The 27,518-nt window shown below is 38.7% G+C and overlaps 1 pseudogene; it reads right to left on the bottom strand.

Annotated features, from left to right (window-relative positions):
* Window positions 1–22,720: 22,720 nt before the first annotated feature.
* On the bottom strand, window positions 22,721–23,175 carry LOC122894567 (annotated as a pseudogene).
* Window positions 23,176–27,518: the final 4,343 nt, after the last annotated feature.

Here is a 27,518-nt window from a genome sequence, read left to right as displayed (position 1 = left end):
TCGACTCAGGTCATGATGTCAGGGTCCTGGGATTGAGCCCCATATGGGGTTCTCTGCTCAGCGGGGAGTCTGCTTCCCCCTCTCTCTCTGCCTACCTCTCTGCCTACTTGTGATCTCTCTGTCAAATAAATAAATAAATAAATAAAAATTAAAAAAACAAAAAAGTCAATGTCCCAAAGCTACACCGTAAGAAACTAAAGGGCAAAGTAGATCAAGTTAAGTCAAAGGGAGGCTATAAAAACAAATATTTAAACTAAATAATGTTAATAAACAAAATAATAAACATTTAAATAAATAATGAATGATGTTGGGAAGACAGCCAGTTGAAAAAATGAACAAGTGAGTACTGTGCAGCTGTTAAAATGAATGCTATCACTATATACTACAGTGAAATAATCTTTACAACATATTGGTAGTTCAAATAAATCAAGGTGAAAAAATGTGTGTATATTATGCTTTTATTTATTGAAGAAAGAGGGGTTTATAAATATATACATGTATTCTATTATATTTTATAAAACAGTGGAAGAAAAAAACATTAAAATTGGGAAAGGATGGGGCACCTGAGTGGCTCAGTCCTTAAGCATCTGCCTCTGGCTCAGGTCATGATCTTAGAGTCCTGGGATCGAGGCCCACATCGGGCTCTGCTTGACAGGAAGCCTGCTTCTCCTTCTCCCCCTGCTGTGTTCCCTCTCTCTCTGTGTCTCTCTCTGTCAAATAAATAAATAAAATCTTTTTTAAAAAATTAAAAATTAAAAAATTTTAAAAATTTTTAAAAATTAAATTAAAATTGGAAAGGAATAGAAAGAAGAGTTTTTGAAATATACTTTGCTTTAGGAATTTGACTTTGGAATCTTGAAAAGAGTTTACATAATTATAAAATACAATTGAGCTAAAATTGTTTTTCAAGTCTTAAACTATTTTGAGTAATCATTTTTATTAATAGTGTTAGTGCTTTTATTATCTTACTATTATATATGATACATGTATTATGGGATAAATACAATGAGTAATTATCTTAGTGTTATTAAGAACTATGATTTTTGTTATGGGAAAAGGTTATAGAGATGTAAGATCAATAAAGCTAAGTAAAAATATAGCATTCCTGAATTTCAATTGGAAGTATCATATGAATTTATCATGTATTTTGGTTTTACTAAAAAAATACAGAGGTTTTTTTTTTTTTAAGATTTTTATTTATTTATTTGACAGACAGAGATCACAAGTAGGCAGAGAGGCAGGCAGAGAGAGTGGAAGGGAAGCAGGCTCCCTGCTGAGCAGAGAGCCCGATGCGGGGCTCGATCCTAGGACCCTGGGATCATGACCTGAGCCGGAGGCAGAGGCTTTAATTCACTGAGCCAGCCAGGCACCCCAAAATACAGAGTTTTTAAAGACTTCCTGTAATTATGGGATCACTTTTCATGGGCCAACCTTCTTATTAATAACAGCTTGGAAATTTGGACAAAATACCAAAAGCATCAATTTGAAGACATTAGAGAGCTTTCAAAGCTGCCAGGATTTAAGGAGAGAAAAGACTCCAGGAGATCAGAAAAGCCCATGAAGTGAGATATTGCACAATATTTTTCCTTTTGAGGAATGTAATGGTTTATAATGAGTTTGGATTGAGAAAAGCAGAACAAAAAGTAGCTCTAGCTCAGTCACTGGGAAGTTGAGATACAGTTTCATCAGCATTGTGATCCTGAGGAAAACTGGAGTTCAGGGTGGGCAAAAGGGGAAGGAGCACTGTTAATTTCAGACTTCTATTTAGGAATCTGTAGTGAGCTACCCCCAGGGGTAAGGGTAAACCAGAAATAGGCTAACACAGAGAAAAGAGTACAGTCAAATTTTGAAGAAGCTCGTTCCCAGTCAAGGACTAAAGTGATTTGCTCTTCTTTTAAAGATTATATTTATTTATTTATTTACTTACTTACTTACTTACTTATTGGGCACAAGCCAGAGGAGGGAGGCAGAGGGGAGAGAGAATCTCAAACAGACTCCACACAGAGCACAAAGCCCCATGTGAGGCTTGATCTCACAACCCTGAGATCATGACCTGAACTGAAACCAAGAGTGGGGACACCAAACCATCTGAGACACCCTGGAAACCCTAAGGTAATTTGCTCTCATTTTACCATCTGAACAAAAGTAAAAATTGTCTCTGGGAAAAGACAGCATCAACCAGAACTTCTAATTATCTCCTATTTTTAAAAAATAAGCAATGTGTGTTATTCAATGAAAAACTGAGACATAGCACAATACAGGATAAAATGTGATACTCAATGAAAAATTGAGACATAGCACAGTACAGGATAAAATAAAATACTAGATAACAGAATTAGACCTACAGATGATAAAGATAGAGAAATCAGACATGTCTGTAAACTAGCTGTAATTAATAAGAAAAAAATAATAAAAAAGAAAATCCACAGAGAACTTGAAAAAAAAAATATATATATATATATTTATATATTCCTCAAACGGGGGCACCTGGCTGGCTCAGTCAGAAGACCGTGGGACTCTTGATCTGAGGGTCATGAGTTTGAGCCTCAAGCTGTATGTAGATATTACGTAAATAAATAAGTAAACTTTAAAAGAAAAGAAAGAAAACTGGCTAATTACATTACACTTTTAAAAAAGTACAAAAAAAAATGAATACTGTTTTTCTGAAAATAAATAAATTGGAAAAAAAAATAAAAAATAAAAATAAAAAAGTACAGTAGGGGCACCTGGGTGGCTCAGTGGGTTAAGCCTCTGTCTTTGGCTCAGGTCATGGTCTCAGGGTCCTGGGATTGAGCCCCACATCGGCTCTCTGCTCAGCAGAGAGCCTGCTTCCCCCTCTCGCTCTCCCTGCCTCTCTGCCTACTTGTGCTCTCTCTCTCTGTGTCAAATAAATAATTAAAATCTTTAAAAAATAAAATAAAAAATAAAAAAGTACAATAAAATCCCAGTACTACACATATATAATAAGTGAAATTAAGGACCCAGTAGACTGGCTTAAAGAAAATTAGATACAAAAAAAGGCAGATTAGTGAAATTAGAAAGTAGATCAATAGAAAACATGCAGACTGAAGCACAGAGAGAAAAAATGAATAGAGAAACAGAAAAAGTATGAGACATATGAGATATATGTCTAACCACTGTCTAACCAATTGGTGTCTCAGAATAAATAATAAAAGAAAGAAACAATATTGGTAAGGATACTAGCCATAAATTTTCCCAAACCCAAAAGACATCAAATCTCAGATTCAAGAAACTTTATAAACTCCAAGCAATATAAATACAAGAAAAGTGTACCAAGGCACGTGTTAGTTAAACAGCAGTTGGAGGCCATGGCATGGTTGGAGTCGTGGATCAAATCAGGCCCTGACTTGTGTCTCCTTTAAAGTCCGGGCGCCTTGATAAGGGGTTAAGGACAGGAAAGTTGAGTAACACTGAGGAAGGGTCTGTGCTACGTGTTGTGCGCTGGCCTACATGACTTCCCACGTGCTTTCCCCAAATAGAAGGGAACAATGTGGTCAGGGTCATGAATTCTTAGTTGGTCCTTGTTGTTCCTGTACTTTCCATAACCCACTCCCTGGTTGATTGTAACTTCTTGTATCAATAGTAGCTAATGGCATTAGCCCTGACTACCTGGCATCACGAGATTTGTTTGTAGTTAATGTAAACTTGTTATAGGAACTTGTGGTTATCTGACTAGATACTGATGTATGACTCCTTCTATTGTGGTCTGCCTTATAAATGCTTGTAAGATGTGGAATAAAATCGGCACTGTTGGACATCCTCCTCAGTGCTCCTCCTGCCCGAATCTCTTTGTCTCTTAATTTCCTTTCACCATTCTCTTACCCTCACGTTCCTAGTCGATTTGTCGCACTGGCCATGACAAACTGCTGAAAATCAGTGCGAAGAAAAAAAATTTTAAGCGACCAGAAAAAGAAAAAAAGACATTCCTTTCAAAGGGGGAGCAATAAAATTTATAGATTACATCTCAAAAGAAATCATGGAAACAATAAAAAGACTTAGTAGTTCTGAAAGAAACTACAAACCTAAAATTCTATATCCAGTGAAAATATTCTTCAAACATAAATGTGAAATACAGACATTTTTGGCAAAACAAAAGTTTGACAGCATTCCTCATTTTGAAAAAAAAAGAAACTTAAAATTGCCAAAACTTGTAGTATGTAAATTACACATCTGTAAAGCTAATTTAAAAAGAAAAAAAATAATAAAAGGAATTGTTTAGGCAGAAATCAAATGATCCCAGAGGAAAACATGGAAGTATGGGAAGAAATGAATACTAGAAAGGACAAATCTGTGTGTTAATCTAAATGAATATTGGTTGTACAAAATGGTAATTTTAATGTCTTCAGAATCTAAAATCTAAAGAGAATTAAAACACATGTCAAATATAGAACAGAAATTTCAGGAATTAATATGTCCAAGGTCCTTATATTTTCATGGAAATGGTGAAAGTAGTAATTTATATTTAACATTACAGCATTATTACAGTATTAATGACTGTATTTCCCTATGCTGTACTTTTCATCTCCATGACTTATTTATTTTATAACTGGAATTTTTTACCTCTTATTCCCCTTTACCTATTCTGGTTTTTCTTGTTAAAAGCTGATTTGGTTTATTTATAAGTCACTTGATTATTTTTATAATATTTTTTCACCTTGTTCATGCCAACTTAAATAATTTTATGCACAGTCATCTTAAGTCTGGGTCTGATCATTCCAGTATCTGATATTTATCAATTTAATTTTTGTGGCTGGCTGGTTCTGCTCTTAGTCATGGTGGCTTACCTCCTTATATTTATGTTATTTTTTATTGTGAGCTTATGTTTTGTCCCACTTAGTTGATATTTCAAGGAACTTGGGCTGATAATGTACTTCTCAAAGAAAAATTAGTATTGACTTCTGTCAGGTGTCAGGGGCATTATTAAACTGGGACCACTTATTAAATTCCTTGGTATGAGGTTCCGATAACTAAATGCGTAGTAGAAATTTGAGCCTCAAGCCCATCTGTGGGCTGGTTTTTGGTTAAAAATTGTCAGAAGATACTATTATTATTGTTATTGTCACAACTTTTACTTTCTATGTGGAAATGTGGTGAAGACAAGTTTTCATATTGTCTCACTTTGTTCCAAGTACATTTTATCTAGCTGTTATTATGAGTCCGTAACACTTTCAAGTATACTGACTTTAGGTGGAGTTTTCAGCTCCAACTTTGCAGGGGTAGAAGTAGAGTCTTCCATTCCACGTAGTCCTGCCAACCTCCAGATTCTATGTTCTGGCTAACTGCATTTGCCATCAGGATAACTTCTAGTCCCATAACATCCTGGTTTCTGGATCTATTCACTTAACATTTTGGTTTCAACTCTCTTTTAAGTATTCCCCTCACTTTTTAATGAGCTCAGCAATGCATAAGCATATGTGTTAAAGTTTATACATCATCTAGGGGTTTTACAGAGAGAAAACTTCTCAAAATATTCAGTCTAACATACTTTCAGAAACTGAAGTCTGCTTATTTTTTTATGTATCAACTTACAGATTCATTGTCTCTTCAAATCTGAGGGTATTGATTAGATTTTTTAAAGTTTTCCCTGTCCTCTAAGTTATTTTTTTTTCCAAGGGCTGTGTGTCTTACGGTTTATTTTTGTATCTTTCTAACATTCTAGGGGAGTTCCCCAAATGGCTGGTGACCTTAGCTTGTTTACTTATATTTAAATTGAGATAACAAAAAGTCTGATTGAGGCTTTGTGTTAATTACCAACAGAACTATTTAACTGTTGTATAATAAGATGCAGAACAGTAGCAGGGGGAGCCCTAAAAAAAAAAAAAAAAAAAAACTAAACTAAGAAACTCCAATTCTTCTCTTGAAACCTTCTTCAGAATTTCTTAAGAGAGGAAGCTTCTGACATCCGTGTCTATGGGGTAGATGCCTGACTGTCTTTAAGGTGCTCCATAAAAGTGCAAAGGAGGAATTGGAGGCAGTGAGTCATCATTTCCGTGACCAACTTTCAATTAATTATCATTCTTTTTTCATTCCACATCTTACTCTGGCTCTCAGCTTCATTATTTTTGGTGTTTCTGAGACTCAGCCTTTCTGTGGTTTTGTCAGACTGTTGGTATCTTTCTTAGCTGTAAAACTGTGCTTATTCTGGGCTATGACTTTCTCCTCCTGTGCCAACAGATACTACTTCACCATCTGCTTAGCTTGTGAAAACTTTTTTCTCCAGTGACAAACTCTCCCATTTTCTTAGTTGTTAAGATTTTATTTTTCCCCTTTATTATTTTATAGTGAGATTTCTGAAGGAAGAGGATATAAATTCACAGGATCAATCCAGTTTTTTTTTAAACTAGAATTTTAATGTAACTGAATTCTGATTATAATAGTTGGATGGAGTGTCTTATTCTATTCAGGTGTTAGGGTGCTATAACAAAACACCATAGACTGGGTATGAAAAACAGAAATTTATTGCTCACAATTCTAGAGGCTTAAGTCCAAGATCAAGGTACTAGCAGATTCAGTGACTAGTAGGGGCTTGCTTCCCAGTTCGTAGATGTTGGTCTTCTTACTATATCTTCATTTGGAAAAAGGGGCAAGGGAGCTCTCTTGGGCCTCCTTTATAAGGGTAATCCCTTCCATAAGGGCTCCATCCTCATGAACTAACCACTTTCCAAAGACCTCACCTCTGAATACCATCACTTTAGGGATTAGATCTTAAAATGTGAATTTTGGAGGGACACGATAATCAGTCCATTGCATAGTCTTCCCAGTTCAGGTAGCTATATATCTGGGAATATGTGAAAGGGTTCCACAGCTGAGGTGCACTGGAGTTGAGAAGAAAACAAGTTGGAAATAGGTGACTTCATGCTTTCAAGATAGATTCTGTAATGATTAAGAACATTGGCTCTGAAGTCAGGAAGATCCAGGGTCAAACCCTAGCACTGTCATTTAATAGTTTGTTCTGCATGACCTTAGGTAAGTCACTTCACCTCTCTGAGCCTCTCTTTCTTCATCTTTAAAAAGGACACACTCATAGTTACCTTCTAGACTAGATGGAAGAATTAAACATCACATAGTGAACATAGAGCAAGGGCTACTCCTATAATTACTATAACCTGTAATAAGAGCTATGTACGGTTTGTGCCATGTGGTCATATACAATCTTATCTATGAAGCCTTATCCCTTAGACGTCACTTTTGCATGTGCTCAGACTTTAGCTGAGAAATTCATATTAATTTCCATAGGAGGTCATTTTCCTTTCAGTACATTCTGAAAGATGTAAGGCTTTCTGCCTCTTGAATCTTAAAGTCTCTGTCCATGTGTGTTGGTCACCAGGTCCTCTGAAATAGAGTCAGCATTCTTTCATACATTGTGATGGAAAAGAGCTAAAAGACTTCTGGGAGTTCAAGTAAAGATGTTTATCCACCATTGTACAGGACCATGATAATTCTTACTTAACAAGCCTTTGAGGTCCCGGTAGAGACTTATGAAATGAAAAAGTTGAGATGCAGAGAATTTAAGTTGTGTACCTTGTGCCTTTAGATTAGAAATTTCACCTTATTCTGACCCTCCCGTGGTGGTTGCGGGAGGGAATGTCTCCAGTTTAAGACAGATTCTCTTTTTCCCCCTGCAGTTTCCAGCCATAGAAGTTGTTCTAATATGTGAATTAGCTGTAAATATATTTTTGTGATTCAATTTAGGTTGGAGGATCTAACCTTAGAGGTTCCAAGTAATGAGGCATTAACTTCACTGCTGTTTTTTTTCAAACTATCACAAAATATAAGTACATGTCAAAAAATGAATCAGAGGATGATAGTTGTTTTATGGGTGGTATTTTAAATGTCATTATTGCCATTGCAAACTCAAGCAAAATGAATCGGGCCATTTTAGCAAAATCCCCAGTGAGCAATAGAGTCCATTCAGAGGTAAGGCTCACATCTAGGTAGGTTTGTCCACAGCTGCTTGAATGGGGCCTAAGGCTCTATGGGTCTTCTTTCCCAGATTGAGGAGGGCTCTTCTGGGTTAAGATTTCTGATTTAGCCATTCACAGTGTTAGCTCATAAAAGAAACTGGAAAATTTATCTTTAGGATCTAGAGTATTCTTACACCTTTTTCTTTAAGGGAGTTGTCAGCTCTGCTCTTCCAAGAGTCAACTTAAACTTCTTTTATTACCATCCCTCCTTGACTTCATTTCTGGGTTTTCTCTCTTTTTCTTTGACCATTTCTATGCAAATCTGTGACCTGGTCTTACACACTTTCTCTGGTTCTGACCTTGCACTCCCACAGGTTCCTGCTCCTACTAAGTACCTTGAACCTTCCACTAAAACCTCAGACAACAGATTTCCCCAACACAGCCCAGCTCAGCAACCCTGCCACAAACTCCATCCTCCATCTGTTCGAGTAAGGAGAACAGCATAGAAGAGCCCTCTTCTTCTCTGTGGCTCAGTATTCAGCGAGTCCCTTCTTCCTTCTCCATACATATGTTGTCCTCAGAACTGCCATTTTTTTTTTCAGTTTCACATGAAGAGTTTTATAAACTTTTTAGCCACCAAGGACACTACTTACTACACCCCCTTCCACAGATGCCATGTTTTGAAAGATTTTTTAATCTACCAAGTTCTATTAATTCCTTTTCAGATTTATTAATCAGATACCCAAATGCCAATCAGATTTTTGTTGCAATTGTTGTGATAAGAACACTTAGCATGACATCTACCCACTTAATTTAAAAATTTTCAAGTGCACAGGACAGTTATTGACTATAGATAAAAGGTGGTACAACAGAGCTCTAGAGCTTATTTATCTTACTTGACTGAAATTTAATGTCTGTTAGACTTCCTAGTTCCCAGCTGCCAGAAACCACCATTCCACTTCTTAAGTCTATGAATTTGAGTATTTGGATACCTCCTAAATGGAATCACGTAGTATTTGTCTTTCTGTGATGGGCTTATTTCACTTAGTATAATGTCTTTTTTTTTTTTTTAAGATTTTATTTATTTATTTGACAGAAATCACAAGTAGGCGGAGAGGCAGGCAGAGAGAGAGAGAGAGAGAGAGAGAGAGAGAGAGCAGGAAGCAGGTTCCCCGCTGAGCGGAGAGCCCGATGTGGGGCTCTATGCGGGGCTCGATCCCAGAACTCTGGGATCGTGACCTGAGCCGAAGGCAGAGGCTTTAACCCACTGAGCCACCCAGGCGCCCCTAGTATAATGTCTTTAAGGCCCATCCATGCTGTTGCATATTGCAGAATTCCTTTCTTCTTAGAGGTTGAAGAGAATGACATTGGGCCTTTGTACCACATTTTATTTATCTGTTCATCTGCCAAGGGACATTTAGGTTGTTTCTACATCTTGGTTATTGCGAGCTGTCCTACAATGAATGTAGGAGTCCTATATCTCTTCAAGATCCTGCTCCCAGTTCTTTTGAATAAATACCCAGAAGTGGGATTGCAGGATCATATGGTATATCTATTTTTAGTTTTTAGTGTTTTGAGGAACCTCCACACCATTTTCCGTAGCGGCTTCACCATTTTGCATTCCCATCAGTAGTATGCTATTGTTCTGATTTCCCCACAGCCTCTCAACAGTTGTTCCCTTTTTTTGATATAAGCCCTCCTGACAGGTGTCAGGCAATATCTCACTATGGTTTTGATTTGCATTTCCCCCATGATTAGTTGCACTGGTGGCATTGTGGTGAGCAGAGTTGCTTTCCATTCAGATTTTATCAGTACAAGATAAGCAGGTTTACCACACAGACTTGATATCCTCATTCCGGCCAAAAGCAAAGAAACTTAAATTGTAGTTAGCCTTTGTAGCCTTACTAATATTTTCTGTTCAGCACTTCTGTATTAGAATCTTTACTCATAAATTGCAACTACTGATTATTGCTTTTCATCAGTGGGAGTTAATCTGAACAGGGAAAAAAGTTTCAAGCTCAAGAAATAAAACTCAAAAGGGAAAATCGTGCAGTTGCTAATGAAAGGTATCTAAGGACATTTGGAACTTCTTGGACATCTGAAATTATTCTTACGAAGTTAGACCTTTATGAGCTAAAAATAGAAAGTACATCTAAGAGAAATCTAATAGAGGAAATTTCAGGGAGAGCATTGGACATTGTAAAATGTCAGTGACATCCCTGGCGTGGTCATATTTCCAACAGTATGACTAAAGCCAGGTAAATGGAATAAGTGATTAAAGAAGAGGGTGCTAATGAATAGAGATTCTGTTTAATTGGTATGCGAAGGTATGCATCATCTGATTCTAATATGAAGCCAGGGTTGAAAACCCCTGCCTGTAATTACTCTTTACGCCATTGGTTCTCAAACTTTAAGGTACATCAGAATCACTTGGAGGGTTTGTTAGGCTACAGATTACCCCACCCCAGAGTTTCTGACTCAGCAGGACTGAGGTAGGGAGCATGCATTTCCAGCAGGCTCCCAGGCAATGTTAATGCTACTTGTCTGGGAGCTACACCTTGGGAATCTAAGGTAGTTATTTTCGTACTGTCCCCCAGTAGACTGCAAGCCCTGTGAAAGATATGACCCTTGTCTTGGCCAGTTGGTAATATCGTGTCTGGCACATACTGAACATTTAAGAGATATTATCTAATAGATCAGTACATTACATTTCTGACACAAATCAGAAATGATTTGAGTTTGAGGATGGCAAACCACAAGTTCCAAAGCTCAGTTATTCCCATGATGGTCTCAACCCAGAGTTTCTAGTCTTGGAAGGCTAGTCACTGTGCTGGCATCACTCCCACCAAGGTTTTCAGGTTGAATCTCCTTACCTAGAGACTTAGCCTAAAAGCCTATAAGCTCATCTGTTTTCATCAAGTACACTGTACTTTCCAATTTTGAGGCATCAAAGATAGTTCTCTCTGCACTAGTTTGTTTTTTTTTTTCCTGAATACTCATTTTGGGCAAATTATTCATATCTTAGATTTGTATTAATTAATTAGAAAATGAAATTTTGCAACATACTAACGATGGGAAAAAATATCCTGATTTTAAATAATGAAGTTTTGCAGATTAAGGGGTATCATAAACATTTCTGCTTTCCTCTTTACCAGGGTCAATAAACACATTTTTAGTAGTTAACTGAAATCTTTCTTTATTTAGGAAAGCATTACTAACCATGCAGCATCTGTGTCCTACATTCAGGGAACACATGGATGAGCAAAATACAGCCCTGGCCTTCCAGAGGCCCACAGGCCACTGACCCCCAGGAAGCTTGGTGATGGCCAGAGGTAGTTATCAGTCCTCTATGTGGTCCAGAGTGGCATGAAGGAGAGGCCGTGGTCCAGTTTGGGACAGAGGTGGAGCCGGACCTGGGGTAGTGGTGTCAACCCTTAAAAAGGAGACGTTCACTTGGTGAATCCTTCTGAGGCTGCTTTTAATAAAGAAAAAAGAAAAAAGGTGCCTCTTAGGACCCAAATACTGAGTAAATTCAATTTCATAATACAGGGAACAAATAGACTTCCTTGATAAGGTTAACTATTGTTTATAAGAGGGAAAAGTGAGATTCTGGGATGCACGGGAATTTTGTTGGTTAGTTGGTGCCTGTATCCCATTCCCCCAACTACCACACAAACCTGTGCCCCCTATACCTATATGCAAACATGCACCCATCAAATCTTTTATCATTTTATAAGTGAATCCTTTGTTGGCTCTGCTGTATGTCTCAGTGTCTGCCACTCTGATTCCCCAGCAGACATTAAGGATAAGGAAGCAATTACACTCTTGAAAAAGCACATTAATGAACATTTTGCATGTCCGTTCGAACCCTTTCCCATAGCAAGTATTGCCTGTGGCTGCCTCTAGATAGGGAGGCCATTTAAAAGCCATTTTTGTGTGTGTGTGTGTATACAGTTGCTGGTTCAGAGAGCATTTATACATTTAGAATCCTTTCTTATCTTTGCCTTCTGTTAAAACAAAAATTATAATACTTAATCTTTAAGTGTGGGGCCTTACTTTTGAAAAAAGATTTATCTGACCCACAAATATAACTCCTTGGGTTTTCATGGCTTGCAGAGAATACCTTCTCTTATAAAAAAAAGTTCTTTTTTTTAAAAAAAAAAAAAAACAAACCTCATTGATTTTTAGATGGGCTTTGTGGTTAGGGTATGCACATTGATTTCTATTCAGGAGTACTTCTGGAGTTCTTTTTTGTTGGGACAGTGTGCTTGTCTTACTACAGAGCTATGGTGAGATAATTTTAATCTAAACAGGATATTTTTTCTTAACTATCGAGCATGTTTTAGATTTTGTCTTTCTGAATCATTTTTAGTCTTAAATGAAAAGAAGATGTGCATTTCTACGCTACTTAATTTTCAGGCCAAGTACTTTACTTTGCACATCTTTTTCTCATCAGGAACTATACTTGAGAAGAAGCACCTTTTTTTTCTTGTTTCTCTGTGTCTGTGGAACTTCTGTATTATGCTATACATCTGTAATATCTTTGTAGAGGCCCTATTTGGGCTTGGCTTTCATTCCCCAAAGCACTCCACTTTAAAATAATTGTCCACTTAACCCTCTGGACAAAATCATGAGCTACAATATTCATAGCTTAAAATGTTAATTTAACTCAAGAACAAGATATGAGAAGGGATAAAAATGCAGGATGAGCAGAGACATCATCTTACACATTTTGTCTGGAGTAGTACAATGGAGGAGAATAATTTTATCTCTGCCCAAGAGTTGTTTTGAGTATTAAACTAATTAATGCACATAAAGCAATTATAAGAGTACCCAACTCCATATGTGTTCAATAAATGTTAGCTAGTATTATTATTATCTGAAAAAATAAAACATGGAACTTAAAATAGCATTGACACCCAGTATTTTGTGGTGGAGGAATCTGGTCGAATATTATAAATATCTAATTCTACGTTTACTTCAAGTTCCATACTCCCTTACCTTTTAATCGTTCATCATTCCAGATGATGTATTTCTACGTGGAAGTCGATGTATTTCCACATGGGAAAAAAAAAAAACAAAACACCAGCCTCTCCCTCTCCTAATCGCCTACTTCATGAAGGAGATGGTGACCTGAAAGGCACTCACAGAACAGGTAATAATAACAGTAACAACCACAACAGCATCAAAAACCGTTCTTCGGGCCATCATTTTCGAAGTCTGGGTTTGTTGTTGAGTGGCCACTGGTTCATCAGTCAGAGGGCTCGAGGTGTGGGGCTCCATAAGCAGCTCTCCTTCCAACAGTATGACTCTCTGCTAATTGGAATGAGAAGTTAATCTCTCTCCAACTGAACCCAGCTGAGTCTCTGAGAGCCGTGATGTATTTAAAAGATCTCTGGCCGTCCGGGGCATGTGGCACTAACCGGATTTAGCTCATTAGCAAATCCGCAAGGCCCTGCTGACACTGCACGTGGAATAAAATACATGAGGCCAGCCCGTGCCCTGTGGGCACCTACAGCATGACTACATAATAAAAAGGCATTTATTAATAATCTCATTGGTCACACAATACAAAGGAAGGCAACAAGAAGTCAAATGCTGTCATTTGTCGTGACTAGAAAAGCATAATTAAAATAAGTGTCATGTGATTAACCTTTGAAAAATTAATCTGGTATGAAAAGGCACAAAAACAAGGAAGATAGGCTCTTAAAATTAATTTAATACAATGGGCAGCTGTTGTATACACTTGGTTCAAATTCCATGTGCTTTTGAAAGGTTAGAGCCATTTATAGCAAAGAGCAATTATTGAATTTAGCCAGTAGAATATCTATTACTAAAGACAATAACGGGCCGATTAGTGTGTCTAGTGGTAAACAGGGTAGGATCTTGGTGTCCTTCATCTGGATTTGAATGCGGATTCTTCCATTGACCAGCTATGTACCCTGGGGCAATGTTCTCAACTTTTTAGTAACTCAGTTTCCACGTCTCTAAAATGGGGATATAGATATATCTCATGTGATTTTTGTGATGATTAAAGAAAATCACATATATAAAGCTCTCAGCATAGAGTTGGGCACATTGTTAAGTGCTCAAAAAATATTAGTGATGATAAAAAGCACTTCAGTCCTTGATAAGCAAATAGAAGTTTGCTCTGCACGGAAAACACAAGATGCATACTCAGTACTGTGATCTATGATGCGTCAGCGCTGGTCAATGGAGTTTTTTTCAGGGTTTTGCTGGCAGTGATCTTATCTTGTGATTTAATGTCAAGACTGGCACATCGGTAATCCTAAGGGATGTTACAGGCTGCGGCAGGACATGTTTCCTGAATGTTAGAGAATAACATTTATACACTTGGTCTAGGCCCCAGAAGGCTCAACTCAAATCCTACAGGGGTCAGGCAGGACCTGCATTGGTCAGGAAGTTTGGGGAGGGGAGCGCGGGGGTGGGAAGTATGCCGAGAAGAGGCCAACATTTACTCCTGAGTAGAGGCAACCTCAACTCAGATAAGGGCACTTTTTGCCATATGAAAAAGTAAGTCCAATGTTGCCAGATTTTCCAGTTTTTACAAGGGATGCTAGAAATACTGATTTTCATGGGAAATGTTCTATTTTCAAAAACACTGTTCGTCACGTGCAGACACCTTCATCTGGGGCTGGGACTAAGTAAGGCAAGTGAGGCACTGGTTTCAGGTGCAACATGTAAGGGAGTGATCAAAAAATCAAAAGTGATCAAGAGTCATAATAGCTTTTTTTTTTTTTAAAAAGAGATGAATAATATCTTAATACAATATTTAAAAAATAAAAATTAAAGCAAAAAATTCATAGTGAGGAAAATATCAAAATCTTAAAGACAGGCTTAGTATTACTTATGTTCCTTACTTTTCCTTCTGCCTCAGGCTCTGACTTAGCTCTGAGTGGCATTGCCTTCAACCTCTGTCTTGACTCTAACACATTGTTGGCACCCTAATGCCAGGGTGAGGGCCGGCTTTGTACTGGACCGATTCGTGGAACAACCAGGCCACTGTTATCAATTAGTGTTATGGATATACTTAACTCAACACTTTATTTAATAATAAATAAAAATAAACTCTTTATTTAATAATAAAATCTCACTAAAACCACCTCAGGAGGAACTAATGAAAAGTCAGAATTAATCTATGTGCAAACCAGAAGGTTCTGATGCTTTCTAATATAGTTATCCAAAACATATTCTGTAAGCAAAATGGTTTCAAATAGATGCCCCACTTTTATGAACAGAAGAGAAGAAATTTAAGAATAGGCAGTAAGGGGACCCCTGGGTGGCTCAGTATGTTAAGCATTTGCCTTCAACTCAGGTCATGATCCCAGGATTCTGGGGTAAAGACCCATGTCGGGCTCCCTGCTTGGTAAGGAGCCTGCTTCTCTCTCTCCCTTTGTGGTTCCTCCTGTTTGTGCTCTCTGTGTGTCAAATAAATAGGTAAAATCTTTTTTAAAATAAGCAGTAAGACAGGCATTCTTCAGTCAAAACCTCTTTGAGATCATAGGCAACATTTTCACTTCTCACCTTTCATCCTATTCTTACAAGGCCTGGAACTCCCAGAAGACTAGGAATTATTATAATACAGCATGAAGGTGAGAATGCAGGCTTTGAAGCCAGCCAGACTGCGTTGAAATGCTGATTCTCCCCTACTGTGATACCTTGGACAAAGGTATTATCAATTTTCTTATCTGTAAAATAGGACCATCTCATCAGTTTGTCATATAGACAGAAGTCAATAACATGTCACGTTATCTTTTTTTTTCCAATTTTTACTTAAATTCTAGTTAACATATAGTATAATATTTGTTTCAGAAGTAGAATTTAGGGGCTCCTGGGTGGCTCAGCAGGTTAGGTCTCTGCCTTCAGCTCAGGCCATGATCTCAGGGTCCTGGGATCAAGCCCCGAGTCAGGCTCTCTGCTTAGCAGGGAGCCTGCCTCACCCATCTCTCTGCCTGCCTCTCTGCCTACTTGTGATCTCTCTCTATCTGTCACATAAATAAATAAAATCTTTTAAAAAAAAAAAGAGAGTAGAATTTAGTGATTCATCACTTACATACAACACCCTGTGCTCATCGTAGCAAGTGCCCTCCTTGTCACCTTTGTCACTCTTGGCCTGGCCACACAGGCACTTGGCATTTGGCAGTTGTTACTGTCATTTTGCATATTCACTCTAAACCATGCCCTGCCAACAACCTTAAAAACACATACTTAACTTAAGTAAGTTAAATAGGTTCTTTATTATGATATTAATTTGTTTATTCATCTTTTCTTCAAAAATAGCACAAATTTCAGCTTCAATTTGGGTGGAATTACCACAAATCCTGAATTCAATAAAGCCTAAATTAGAAAAAATTAACTGTCCTTGATTTAGCAAGTTTCTTCCCCCATAAATTACAATGGAAAAAAGTAGTATTAGAACATTAAACTGTAAAAATAGCTAACTACAGCCTTTTGCACATTCTGGGGTGAAGAATGACCACTGACTATTCAGAGGTAACAACCTACCAGACTAGTAGGGTGCTGTGGTATATAGCCCGGTAGAATTAGCAATAGAATTCAACTTTGGCGGGCAGGGTTTTTGTTGTTGTTTTGGTTTTTTTGTTTGTTTGTTTGTTCTGGTGTTAAGATTTGCAATAATGGGCCCATTGTCTCTGTATAAACGAGAATGCTCCTCAGTGACTCTGGTTTCAAATCCCATTCTTGCCACAGATGTGCTGAGTGACTCAGGGCAAGTTCAATTAATTTAGTCGAGCCTAAGTTTCACCTCTTGTAAATCATTTCCCACTGGGCTTTCCACTGGTGCCCTGTCATGTGCATTCAAGAAAAATGTGAAAACTTGCATTGCTTTGCTATCCTCTGTAATACATCTTTGTTTTATATTCCTTTTCCACCCAGCTGTTCTTCTCAGAAGTTGCTAGAATTTCTCATTTAATCAGGAAAACAATTTTTTATCATCAAGGAAAATATAAAAACTCTATGAGTTAGAACTGAATATTTATATCAGTTTCATCTGGTTAGAACTTAACTCTATTTCATTAATACAGAGAAATGTCACTCTTTTAACTAATGAAATGCATCCATAATAGAGCTATATTTTTAAAGGCACACATCACAAATAGCCATATGCAGAATGCCCTTTGGAGTACATGCAAATTGCTCAGCCGTAGTCTCTCTTCCATCTTCTATGCATCCCTCACCCAAGTGAAAATTCCTATTTACCTTAAAAGGCAAGATTTCACTATGGTGGAAAATAATTTTTTTTTAAAGATTTTATTTATTTATTTGACAGAGAAAGATCACAAGTAGGCAGAGCAGAGAGAGAGAGAGGAGGAGGAAGCAGGCTCCCTGCTGAGCAGAGAGCCCGATGCGGGACTCGATCCCAGGACCCTGAGATAATGACCTGAGCTGAAGGCAGCGGCTTAACCCACTGAGCCACCCAGGCACCCTGGAAAATAATTTTGATTGCTTCCCCATCCGAGGCAAATATTCCTTTATTGTCCTCTCACCTAGGTATACTTTAAGGAAGTCATAAAACCTTCAATTTAAAATGTTCGGTGCCACAGGTGGTCTTGAATACACCTTGGAGAAGAGCAGAGGATGCCTTAAAAACATTAGAAGCCAGGCAATTTTGAAGCTGTTCAGTCCCCACTGACTGTTCTCCCTGCTGCTCTTTTCCACCATGCTACCAAGTCTGGGATTCAGAGGAGCCCAAGAAAAGGGCCTTTGAAACATCCCCCCAATTCTGGTTGTGAAGGCCCATCCCTTCTTCCCTCTGGCAGCATTTCAAGAAGAGTTGGCAGTAGCAAACAGTAGTCTGTAAAAGAAATCACTGAGCAGATCATGTCTCTGGGGCCGCCCTCTTAACTTTCCAATACAGCACCAGCAGGGTTAGCAATAAATGCTGAACCGCAAAAACAAGGCCATAGACTCTGTGAAGAGGTTGGTATTTCATCTTCTCTTCTCTCTCTTTCTCTCCCTCCTTCTTTTTCCCTCTTCCTCTTTCGTTTCTCCTTCTCCCCTTCCTCCCTTGCTTCCTTTCCTACTTTTTTCAACCATCTATTAATTTATTAAAAAACTTAAGGTTAGTATTGCCAAGTAAAGTATTAAGCTCTGGGAATAAAGATGAATACCTTGAGGGAACCTATAGTTCAGGGACAGGAGGTCTTTGTGTATTAAAGAACCCTGAGAATGGAATGTTCTCTGTGATCCAGCTGAAAGGTGAAGATGATCACCTCCGCTTACCTGAGGCAGGGAACAGAAAGCAGCTTCGAAGTGGCTTGAGTAAGAGTCATGAGCTCACTAGGCAAATGTAGAGGGAAAAGGACATTCCAGGCAGAGGAGGGAAGAAGTAGAAGGATGCATTGCAAGGCAGCATTGGGCACTTGGACCACTCTAAGTGGGTAGATTGTGGTTTTGGGGACAGGAATAGTTAAAGCTGGTCAGGTAAGCCAGGGACAGATGAAGGAAGACCACCCAAAAAGATTTCACAGATCTCTTTGGACCTTTATTATGGGTCAGACACAGTTCTTGGTACTTGGGACACAGTCAGCACTTTCAGGAAACTCATATTATTTGATGAAAAGACAGACAATAAAGAAATAAGCAGACTCTAATCTCTTAGACACTGATAAATGCTATTTAAAAAATAAAAGAATCAGCTCTGTGCTGGATGTGGAGTCTGCTTAAGATTCTCTCTCCCTCTCCCTCTGCCCATCTTCCTCACCCAATGCCTCTCAAAGGGAAAAAAATATATATATATATATAATATTTCTATTTTTATATATTTTAAGTATAAATATATTTTATATATAATATATATAATATATTATATATATTATATATATATATATATAAACACACACACACATATATCTATATATATAAACAGGAACAGGCAGCAGGCTGGTTTGGACCATGGACGGTAGTTTTCCATACCCTGGTTTTTTTTTTCTCTCTCTCTCTCTCTCTCTTTTTTTTTAATTTTTAATTTTTTATAAACATATATTTTTATCCCCAGGGGTACAGGTCTGTGAATCGCTAGGTTTACACACTTCACAGCACTCACCAAAGCACATACCCTCCCCAATGTCCAAAAACCCCACCCCCCTTCTCCCAACCCCCCTCCCCCCAGCAACCCTCAGTTTGTTTTGTGAGATTAAGAGTCACTTATGGTTTGTCTCCCTCCCAACCCCATCTTGTTTCATTGATTCTTCTCCTACCCACTTAAGCCCACATGTTGCATCACCACTTCCTCATATCAGGGAGATCATATGATAGTTGTCTTTTTCTGCTCTTGACTTATTTCGCTAAGCATGATGCGCTGTAGTTCCATCCATGTTGTTGCAAATGGCAAGATTTCATTTCTTTTGATGGCTGCATAGTATTCCATTGTGTATATATACCACTTCTTCTTGATCCATTCATCTGTTGATGGACATCTAGGTTCTTTCCATAGTTTGGCTATTGTGGACATTGCTGCTATAAACATTCGCGTGCACATGCCCCTTTGGATCACTACGTTTGTATCTTTAGGGTAAATACCCAGTAGTGCAATTGCTGGGTCATAGGGCAGTTCTATTTTCAACATTTTGAGGAACATTCATGCTGTTTTCCAGAGTGGTTGCACCAGCTTGCATTCCCACCAACAGTGTAGGAGGGTTCCCCTTTCTCCGCATCCTCGCCAGCATCTGTCATTTCCTGACTTGTTGATTTTAGCCATTCGGACTGGTGTGAGGTGATATCTCATTGTGGTTTTGATTTGCATTTCCCTGATGCCGAGTGATATGGAGCACTTTTTCATGTGTCTGTTGGCCATCTGGATGTCTTCTTTGCAGAAATGTCTGTTCATGTCCTTTGCCCATTTCTTGATTGGGTTATTTGTTCTTTGGGTGTTGAGTTTTCTGAGCTCTTTATAGATTTTGGACACTAGTCCTTTATCTGATATGTCGTTTGCAAATATCTTCTCCCATTCTGTCAGTTGTCTTTTGATTTTGTTAACTGTTCCAGTTGTCTTTTGATTTTGTTAACTGTTTCCTTTGCTGTGCAAAAGCTTTTGATCTTGATGAAATCCCAATAGTTCATTTTTGCCCTTGCTTCCCTTGCCTTTGGCAATGTTCCTAGGAAGATGTTGCTGCGGCTGAGGTCGAAGAGGTTGCTGCCTGTGTTCTCCTCAAGGATTTTGATGGATTCCTTTCTCACATTGAGGTCCTTCATCCATTTTGAGTCTATTTTTGTGTGTGGTGTAAGGAAATGGTCCAATTTCATTTTTCTGCATGTGGCTGTCCAATTTTCCCAACACCATTTATTGAAGAGGCTGTCTTTTTTCCATTGGACATTCTTTCCTGCTTTGTCGAAGATTAGTTGACCATAGAGTTGAGGGTCTATTTCTGGGCTCTCTATTCTGTTCCATTGATCTATGTATCTGTTTTTGTGCCAGTACCATGCTGTCTTGATGATGACAGCTTTGTAATAGAGCTTGAAGTCCGGAATTGTGATGCCACCAACTTTGGCTTTCTTTTTCAATATCCCTTTGGCTATTCGAGGTCTTTTCTGGTTCCATATAAATTTTAGGATTATTTGTTCCATTTCTTTGAAAAAGATGGATGGTACTTTGATAGCAATTGCATTAAATGTGTAGATTGCTTTAGGTAGCATAGACATTTTCACAATATTTATTCTTCCAATCCAGGAGCATGGAACATTTTTCCATTTCTTTGTGTCTTCCTCAATTTCTTTCATGAGTACTTTATAGTTTTCTGAGTATAGATTCTTAGCCTCTTTGGTTAGGTTTATTCCTAGGTATCTTATGGTTTGGGGTGCAACTGTAAATGGGATTGACTCCTTAATTTCTCTTTCTTCTGTCTTGTTGTTGGTGTAGAGAAATGCAACTGATTTCTGTGCATTGATTTTATATCCTGACACTTTACTGAATTCCTGTGCAAGTTCTAGCAGTTTTGGAGTGGAGTCTTTTGGGTTTTCCACATATAATATCATATCATCTGTGAAGAGTGATAATTTGACTTCTTCTTTGCCGATTTGGATGCCTTTAATTTCCTTTTGTTGTCTGATTGCTGAGGCTAGGACTTCTAGTACTATGTTGAATAGCAGTGGTGATAATGGACATCCCTGCCGTGTTCCTGACCTTAGAGGAAAAGCTTTCAGTTTTTCTCCATTGAGAATGGTATTTGTGGTGGGTTTTTCATAGATGGCTTTGATGATATTGAGGTATGTGCCCTCTATCCCTACACTTTGAAGAGTTTTGATCAGGAAGGGATGCTGTACTTTGTCAAATGCTTTTTCAGCATCTATTGAGAGTATCATATGGTTCTTGTTCTTTTTTTTATTGATGTGTTGTATCACATTGACTGATTTGTGGATGTTGAACCAACCTTGCAGCCCTGGAATAAATCCCACTTGGTTGTGGTGAATAATCCTTTTAATGTACTGTTTGAATCCTATTGGCTAGTATTTTGGTGAGAATTTTCACATCTGTGTTCATCAAGGATATTGGTCTATAGCTCTCTTTTTTGATGGGATCCTTGTCTGGTTTGGGGATCAAGGTGATGCTGGCCTCATAAAATGAGTTTGGAAGTTTTCCTTCCATTTCTATTTTTTAGCTGAAGTAGTCTCAGCCTGCTACTTCTCCGCCATCTTGACTCCTCCCACACCCTGATTTTTTCAGGGGATTCTTTAGACTGTGGCCTTAGGCTCAAACAGAAGGAACTTGATGAGTATTATACTTTCTTATAAATATAAATAAGGATTTACTTTCTTATTTTTATTAAGTACCAAGTTTAGACTCTACTTCTACCTCTGTAGTTCCTGGGTTTGTGCTTTATCAGGCAAACAGAATTGTCATACCCTATAATCACACAGGCAACATTATAGCACAGTGTCAAGAGCAGCCACAGAGATCCACACACCTGGGTTTAAATTCCTCTGCCATCCAGTGTCATTCTGTCTCACAGAGCCTCAGTTTCCTCTTTGTAAGGGTTGGACAAGGCGACTTTTAAGGCTCTGTCTGGTACTAGTCTCTGTGTGCTTTCTTCATTAGCTGGAATGCTAGTGAGATTTGATCAATAGAGGCCTGAATAGAAGAGGCAGGAGTCAAAGAGACGAGAAATGACACAGGTCTAACAGAGGGGACTGGCGGTGTGGACAGAGACAACAGATACATGGAGACAGTGTATGACACCAAGCACACTAATAAATGAATGAGTGAGGTTGTCAGTGTGAATGCGATTAGATGGATATGAGTACCATAGGATAGGAGAGTAGAAGATGATCACGAAACTGTTGACTGAGTGACAAAGGCCTTGGCCATACTCAGATTGGATGAAGGACAGGGAATAGAAGGATGTGGACCCCAACATGGTGACTTAAAGGAAATCCTAAAGTTGGGCTAAAGGAGTCTGGTTGAAGATATTCAGATAGGGCCACATCCACTACCTACAGTTGGCCTCTACTTTGCCCCACCCGATTCCATCTGGTATATAACTTCCAGATAAATATTCCCCAGCACGTAGCTTTTACCCTGTTATTTGACTGCTCAGGAAACCGTGACTCCCTATCACCTATCTCCTTGTACCAGCATTCTAGATCACTGATAACCCAACCCACTTGAACTTTTAGGTCTCATGCTTGTCTTAAATCTCTGTACAAATCCTGCATCCCTGGCATCTCATTGACCCCTGAGCACACCTGGGCTTTTTTACCTTCATGTCTACCTTAAATGACATGTTTTCCTTACCTGGAGTATACTTTTGCCCTTTTTATTATCTATCTGTCTGTCTAGGTCCCCCTCCAAAGCTGTAGAAAACCAAGAAGCCCTGAAGAACTGTGCCCTCGTCAACCAGTTTGCGAGTATGGTCCAAAACAGGGTCAGTGACCTCCTTGCCAATGCTTGTAGTGCCCACAGGCATAGTTACTGGCAGCGTCTTTCTTGCTTCTGATGAGCTGCTCAGGGTGGAAGAACTGGCAGTGGGTGCCAGTGTGGACTTCATTAATGACTGTGGGTTCCAGGTCTACGAACACTACCCTGGGCCTGTGTCTGCCAACACCTCTCTTCACTGAAGAAGGTGTTGAAGGGATCATCTCCTCCGCTAGTGGTTTTGTCACTTGGCGGCTGACCATCAGGCTGGATGCCATGTTCCAGGCAGTAGAGCTCTTAGCAGGCCTTGCCCATTTGGACACCAGCCTGACCAATGTGGATGGAGATGTGCTCATGCATGGTTGCTAGCTTGCAGCTGCCAAGCAGATGGTGGAAAGGAAATGGAGAGTTTGTTGCTTCTTAAGTGAGACTCTAAGGTGGTTGTTGTAAGAGAACCTGCCTTCATTTTAAAATATGTCTGAAACCCCTGAATAGAAGAGGCCTCACTATTATTCTGAACTTTTCATGATGCCAAGTCCATAGTGTCTTTGTTCTGCTCTAAATTCCCAACACCTAATCCTGTGGTCATTTATTTGGTATTTTTCACATGCTGCATGATGGTGGAATCCCACATGTGTAGCGTGTCTCCTTTACATAAATGTGTAGCCCATGTGGATTTATATAACCTTTGGGGAACTCTGAGAATTTCGGTTCTGATTCCTACTTGGGATGACTGAATCTCATAGGGAGGGTACCATCTAACCAGAGGGAATAGTTAGGGAAAGGAAAGAATTAGCACTGCCTGAACACCTGCTATGCATCAAGCATGAGTTTGATACCTTGGAAACAGCATATCACTTTGCTTTGCAACAGCTCTGCCAAGTAAGTTATATATATCCTATTTTCCTAGGTGAGAAAACTCACTGAGAAAAGTTAGGTAAAATGGCTAGCATTGCAAGGCCACTATCTGGTAGGTCTGGAGTTAGGCTCAGAGGGCTGTGGGCGGAGGAAAGGCAGCGCTGCATACAGATTTGGAAGCAGGCCAGCCCTGCCCTGTTATTTTGGAGATTAAATGTGAAGATGTCTAATCATGCCTGGCGCAGAGTAGGTGTTTAACAAATTGTGGCTTTTATTATTGAATCACATTTAGAAGATAAAGTATTTTAATTTCCTCTTTGAATGTCCCATATTACTTAACAAATATATGACTTAATATTTGTAATATAATTGATATAAGAGCCATTTGATCTACATTTTGCCAAGCAATTGGTTTGCCTTAAAAAAAAAAGATAGATATGCTATGCTGTCTCCATGTCCTCACACAGAAGACAAAATTCAAGTCCTAGAATATGTGTTGTCTCATGTAGTCTATGATAAGCACTCTAAGGGCTGTGTTTATCTTCATTACTGCCAGACTGGCGCATAGGTGCTTAATAAAAACATGTTCCCTAATGCTGGCGAATAAATGGCTGTGTTTAGGTAGTACCATTAGGAATCCTGTCATTCCTTCGAGCACATTTACTCTTATTCTGATGATTCTACTGAATTGGATCTAGATTCAATTACAGTTGTTAAAGTAGCTCATCATCAGGACGTTTTTGTTGTTGTTTTGTTATTTTTTTGACTCCTGGGTTTTTGGGCTGTGTTCCTGGAGAATCTGATTTATTAGCTCTGGATATTTCGAAAGTTCCCCCAGGAAGTTCCACTCATCAGTGAAGGCTGGAGATAGCACACATCTAGATGGTGAATACCAACCTTTACCCCAACACCTGGCCATAGGTACTCCCTTTCCTCTAACAGGCACTCAAAATGGACTTGAGGGAAATTTCTTTGAGGCTGACTAACCATGGGTGGCAATGTCACTCTTCCACTCAATGCTAATCACAAACCTCCTGAAGACAATGTTCATTGGAAGGGGGGCAACCACTATTACTCAGGTCTGCACAGTGTTTGAAAAGCAAAGGAAAGAGAAGGTAGAGGGTAAGTTGAGGGACCATAGGTCCCACAGGCCACTCTGCCAAAAAAGGCCTCTGACATTGCTAAGTGCTTGTCATGAAGGGTCTCTGAGTCTACATTTCTGTTTTAAGAATGGAAGTACTCTTCTTGAATGAGGTGCCTCAAGGCTACCCTCACCCCTTCTTACTATAACTATCCAAACTCCACCCCTTGTCTTAACCTCTGAGGAATTTAAAGTTCTCTTGGACTTTCTAACATTCCCTACAGGGCCTGATATCAGACTTAATAAAGGACAGGTCTCAGAGATACCAAGATGGCAAATGCTACTCTTTGTCAGACAACTCACCGTGTTAGAAGGAAAGCAGGCAGGGCCCATGAAATGGACCTTCTGTAGCTATAGGCTGGGACCAGCCAGCTCCTGCTTATGTCTGGCTCTGACTCTCTAGCTCTACTCTTGTTTTTCTGGGCCAGGAAGGCCACCTTTCCTAGCCCAGCTTTCCTAACCAACAAGCCCTCAGCAAGGCACCACCTCAGATTCGGATTAATGTTTTGTTACAGACTGTGGGAAATACTAACCTAGAAGGGTTGCAAACAAAATGTGATTTTTTAAAAAATTGCTTTGAAAAAATTAACCTGGTAAAAATAATATTTAAAAATTTAGGGGGGAAACTACTTAATTCTTGGGATTATAAAGAAGATATGAAAAAGTCCTAGAAACATCAATAAAAATTTGGTTAGATATTATCATTATTTGACACACAAAAATATTCTAATTAAAAGTTTTCATGTATTAAATTTAACATTAATAAAAATAATATATTGTTCTCAATAGTTTAGATATTTCTACAGTGATAGAAGTTTTATTTATGTTTCTTATTTGTTTTATTTTTTGTTTTCTCTTTATGACATACACTGAGGATAATGGGCAGATTTTTTTTTTTTTGTGACAATATACATAACATAGAAGTTACCATTTTAGTTATTTTCAAATATACAGTTTAGCAGTATTGAACAGAATTTTTCTTTCTTTTTTTTTTTTAAGGTCTTATTTATTTATTAAAGAGATAGAGAGAGAGCACAAGTAGGCAGAGGGGTGGGCAGAGAGAGAGGGAGAAGCAGGCTCTTCTCTGAGCAGGGAGCCTGATGCGGGGCTCGATCCCAGGGCCCTGGGATCATGACCTGGGCTGAAGGCAGCCGCTTAACCAACTGAGCCACCCAGGCGCCCTGATTTTTTTCTCTTTTATTTTTTGTGTGCCCTCTGCCTATATTCCCCTTGCTAATTTATATTTACTTTGAATAGGTATTCAAAGATATTTAGATGTTTTGATGTCATGCAGATACCCACCTTTGAGTAAGCTCCTAAACGTGAACCAGCTGATGTGCTAAGTTTTTCCTAAGTGTTGTCTCACTTAATCCTTGCTGCTAGCAACCCTCTGAGGACAGCACTATTAATATTCCCACTTTACAGAGCGGGAAAGTGAGGGTCAGAGAGGTTGTATTGCTTGTTTAGAGTCACAGGGCTAGTAAGAGAAGCCGCAGGGAAGTTTTATCTGTTGCAGAGGCTGGATGGTAAAACAGCAGTATTACTGTCTCTGTGGGTTTGATTGATCCACTTTGCTGAAGACAAAATTAATGCGCATCCTAAATCTGTGCTTATACATTTTGAAGTTTGCCATTGCAAAAGAAGTCTGAACAAATATAACAGAGACTATGAATAACTGTCACAATCGAATATACCCAGTGATCACGTAGAACTGTTTTTATTTAGCTCCATAGATTTCTCATTTGCATACAATGGAGGGGATGAGCATTCATCTACTATCCTGTGACTGTTATAGCTAGAATTCAAACTCTGTAACCAAGCTGAGTGCCAAGTCTGACTCCTAGGTGTTTAACTACTACTTAACTTCTTTCAGCCTCAGTTTCCCAGTCTTTACTATGGGGATGAAAGGATCAAATTGTGTTGATTAACCGAATTGCCAAGTATATTGCTAAAATCGAAATACAGTTTCTCATTTATGATGGTTCAATTTATTATATTTTGACTTCACAATGGCAGGGAAGTGATACACATACCTCAAAATAGGAATTTTGATCTTTTCCTGAGGTACTGCATGTTCTGCAAAATGCAGTACGATGTTTCCTAGTGTTAGGAGTGGCAGTGAACCACATGTCCCACTGAGCCACGGAACAGCAGAGGTAAACAACTGACAGACTTACGACCCCTCTGCTTTTCACTTTCAGTATTCAGGATATTTAACACTTTCTTCTAAAAGAAGCTTTGTGTTAGATGCTTGTGCTGACCCGTAGGCTAAAGTAAGTGTTCTGAGCATGTTTAAGACAGGCTAAGCTATGATGTTTGGGAGGTTAGGTGTATTAAATGCATTTTTGACTTACGAATTTTCAACTGCCAGTGGGCTTATTGGAATGTAAGCCCAGTGTAAGTTGAGGAACATCTGTGTAAATTAGCTATAATTAGTCATTCATTTGGCAAATATTGACTGAATTTGTCCTGTGTGCTGGGCACAGGATTAAGTTGGCACAGATGATTAAAATGTGGCCCTAGCCCTTCAGAGCCTTGAAAGGGTAGACATAGATGAACAACAAATTATATTATGGAGGGTATTTTAGCAATATCTACAAAATGGAAGAGCAAAGGGGAGGAGAGGGGATAGATGGGAGCAGTGGGCTGAGAAGGCTTCAGGGAGATGGCTTGTTCTTAGCTAACATCTACTATATTTCTATGC

Source organism: Neovison vison, chromosome 13 (genome assembly GCF_020171115.1).
Source record: "Neovison vison isolate M4711 chromosome 13, ASM_NN_V1, whole genome shotgun sequence".
In the NCBI taxonomy this organism is placed as follows: Eukaryota; Metazoa; Chordata; class Mammalia; order Carnivora; family Mustelidae; genus Neogale; species Neogale vison.
This window is presented reverse-complemented; position numbering and strand designations above follow the sequence as displayed.